The 4,049-nt window shown below is 41.9% G+C and overlaps 1 non-coding gene across 1 annotated transcript; it reads left to right on the forward strand.

Moving 5' to 3' along the window:
- The first annotated feature begins 779 nt into the window (after positions 1-779).
- On the forward strand, positions 780-851 carry Trnah-gug (transfer RNA histidin (anticodon GUG)). Its single transcript has one exon. It is a non-coding gene; the product is annotated as a tRNA-His (tRNA).
- The last annotated feature ends 3,198 nt before the right edge of the window (positions 852-4,049 follow it).

Genomic DNA, 4,049 nt, shown 5'->3' on the forward strand with positions numbered 1-4,049 from the left:
CTTCTTCAACCACCAACATGGAAATTGACCACTTAGCAGCAACATCCATTTCACTTTCCGAACGATGGCTTTCCTCGATGAATCCGATGATCTCGCATTCTTAGACACATCCCATCATGGTTTTCCTCTGCAGCATCATCTTCACAGAAAGTCAGTCGTTACACTTTTTTTTCACCCTTCACGATCTAAGCTTACATTGCGAAACCAAATTATGTTCTATCAATTTATCTACTATTCTTTAGTTTGTTCATACAGGTAATAATATATTGGGTTGACAACTAAGTGATTGCGGATTTTGTCATTACCACCTAATGAAAACACCCGCAATCACTTAGTTGCCAATTTAATAATTTAAAGAAATATGTAAGAGATTTGTGATTTGAATTTATAATTATAAAATGCTGTGTACAAGTTCTAATACAAAAATAATAATTGCAAATATTGCATTATGATACCGGTTAATGAAAAATGTGTTAATAAGTTCGGATAGTAAGGGATCGCATAAATATTTGACGACAATAATTGTTAGTCCTAACGCGAAAACGATATTACGTTCCTTTCATAATAATCTTATCGCGTCTCTAGAATTCATAAATCATAAATGTACATATATATATATATATGCATATGATTTGAATTACAGCCAGTTTGAATTATAGATGAGTAAAATAATCACAATTGTCTCAGTGTACTAAGATCTTCACGGTTGATGTGTCAACTTGGTCATTGTTGGTAGTTATCATCGACTACTCAGAAAGTTTACACGTAATACTCCAATAGCCGTGATCGTCTAATGGTTAGGACACTACGTTGTGGCCGCAGTAACCCAGGTTCGAATCCTGGTCACGGCAATGTGCCAATGTACATTGTCACGGTGGAGGTTTATTTTTTTTTTTTTTTTTGTTTATTTAATTTTCTCAAAAGTTTTCTGGGCTAAGTATTAATAAAAATAAAAATTTGCGATTGAATCAGGATTCTCTTTGTTACGTCTCGTGAAAATGTCCGCGCGACGTCCTTCATTGTCTGACCGTTAAGGTCCAAATACCGTTAGAGAAACCCTCAATAAGCCCAAGAACCCACCATAAACTTTAATCTCTAAAGTCATTGTTCGCACATATGATTTAAGTCAATCTGTTTTCCCGGAAAGACTTTTTAATCCTGCAAGTATTTTCGGTTTATAGCTGGTACATAAGACAGATCTTAGGTCTATTGTACATTCTTACAAATTACGGAGATAGCAAGTAGTCACCTAATGGGAAAAACCAAATAGTAGTCTAACGGAAAAGCTGGTTTTTCCCATAAACAATGTCGCCCATGAACCACGTTGGTAGGAGGCTTCTTCCTCCTATCTTCAATCCCAACATTGGTCATAACCAATCGGCATCGCGGATCATTGCCCTCAGTTTCCTAACTAAAAATATGAGCAACGAATCCGCGTTCTTCGTTCAAAGGGCACACCCATACCGAGCTTTCCTCCGTAATCACATCAGAACGAACTTCAGAGTTCATCCGGCTCTCACAGGTCATACAGTTCCGACACTTCCTACGGCTCTTACGGTTCCTACTGTTCCGACTGCTCCGACTGCTCCTACTTCTTCTACTGCTTCTACGCCATCAGGACGGTCAACTCTACTGGTTCTCATAAGCAACGAACAGTCAAAGTCAAAGTCTAGTCACTCGGTTGAGTCGAAGTCTGGTCTGTTCAGTCGCTTCTTCTATTAGAACACAAGGGCCTCCATCTATGACTCTCGTCTACGCCCTTTATATCATACGTAACGGTGTAACTCATTGGTGTAACAAGTGTTGGAAATATACATTTTTATAACCCTATTAATCGCAGTGTTATACTACAACAAGCACTTACATTATCCTAACCGAAATAAGGGGATAGAACTATACGTGGTGTCGATTATTACAGTCGTAACGGGAATTTACGACTCCCGTCGACGCGGTTCTCTGCAGGGAATCCTCCTGATATTCCGTCACGTCTGTCCGAGCTCCCAATAACTTAACCTTCTTGTCGTCAAAGTTGTTAAAATACATCTCCAGCATTATATCCTGCGTCGAATACCCAAAATGCCCCCTATTACTAGGCATAACCAAGCCTTTAAATTCATGTAGCACATAACTGTGATAGTTTTCAAGGACTACAAAGTCTTTATACTTCTTAAAGAGTCTACCACTAACGCTCGTAATTTTTACGGAACTCCTCCTAATACCCTAATAGGAACAAGGTGGTTCCTATCCAGAACAACTAAAGACATCCTTTTCTTTCTGTCAGTCTTGGTGACACCCAATGCGTTAGATTTTCTATTGAAGTCTCCTGAGATGATAACTTCCATGCATCTCCTCACGGCTGCCCCAATAGATATGTCGAGTCTCTTCGCGTACTCGACAAAGATGTTCAGGCTGACGTTGGGCGAGCAGTAGCCTCTCACGCGGTACGCTTCCCCTTTCTTGATCCCGACATATACCTCCTCTTCAGCCAACGTATCTTCGCTGGAGTATTAAATCTCGTTGCCCGGATGGTCGGTATCCCCCTTCGCATCAATATGCCAGAAGGGGAACTGTCGATTAGGTTCTGAGATGAATACAACGTCGACACGGTGCGTCCAGGCAAACTGGTGCATCAGGTCCTGCGCAGGCTTACTCTTATTGGGCTTGATTTGCAGAACATTCAGGGTGCCTGTCTTGTGACTGTCCCTTTTTTAATCAGTCTCCTACACGTGGGGCAAGCTGACGACCCTATAACGTGTATAGACCCAACCCCTAACTACACAACGTACACCTAGGAGCGTTACTGCAGTTTACCATCGAATGATCCATTGCGCTACATTTACGACAACGTTCCTTGCCAGGGCAGATCGTGCACTTCTCAGACATGTGCCCAATCTCATGGCACCTATAGCATCTAACTACCTTACGGAGGACCAGCATTGTGGCTATAATGAGGTCCTTAACGATTTAACCTCGACCTCGCTGGCATCCTTGATCATCAGCCTTCTAACGATGCTCTGTTTAAGGTTCTTCGTACTTTCCAGTGGGTCGATGTCCCTAATCTCTGGAGCCATTTCCCACCCTCCCGGAATTTGATCAAGAGGGCCTCCGGTATGTTTCGAGTTCTAGGCAACCTTTCCCTCTGGCCTTCGTTAGAAGGTGGCCTCCTTTCCTCGTTCCAACTCCTCTCTCTCTTTCTCCCGCCTTCGTTCCATCCTACTCGTCTGGACAATCCATTTGTCATTAGAGTCGCATGTTTCTCTATCTTTACGGTCCTCTTCGCCAATTTGCCACTCCTTTCAAACCCCCTCGTACGAGGTACGTCCTCTCTTCGCCCTCATCATTCTTTCAACATTCCCATCCTCGAGAGATGACACGGTTTTTCTTTTATTTTCTGTTCAACAGGCACCTTCAGTCCCTGTACTTTTCGCAAACCTCGACCAGTGAAGGGGAAGTTTGAGTGGAAACATTAACTTCCACGGGCCTTCCCACCTACCCCACCCTACACCGAAAGGGCCTGGGCGTTCCAAACCCCCCTGCGCGGCAATTCTTTCGTCTGTTATAAACTTATCCATATTTGTTTAAATAAAGAGCATAGTTTAGAAAAAATGCTAGTCATACCCCATAAATCATCAATTACTTTATAAATAAACCGCAACTTTTGCAACTGTGTTGGCAGAAGGAGCGTGGATACATAAAAGTCTCTAAGTTCGCATTTGTATGTCCCTCTGTCACATATACTTCCGTTAGAAGTAAGTAATTTCTAAAATTTTTGTTTACTTTTAAATTAATTTTAATTTTACTCTTACTCGGCTCGTCAGGCACATGTTCGCAAATCCATTACATTTAACAAATATAAATATTAAATTTATACGACATAAATCACCCAAAATTGGGAGCTTGCTTCTACCCGACTACACCATGTTCAGCAGCCAAGGTGGCGACGTCTGGTCAAGAAGACGCGAACTATATTAACATGCACGTCATTCGGGACCATCGCGTGCGCAATAGATTCCGTATCTCGCATGATAGATCTAATATCGTACGTAACG

The sequence above is a fragment of the Bombus affinis genome, chromosome 18 (assembly GCF_024516045.1).
Source record: "Bombus affinis isolate iyBomAffi1 chromosome 18, iyBomAffi1.2, whole genome shotgun sequence".
Classification (NCBI taxonomy): domain Eukaryota; kingdom Metazoa; phylum Arthropoda; class Insecta; order Hymenoptera; family Apidae; genus Bombus; species Bombus affinis.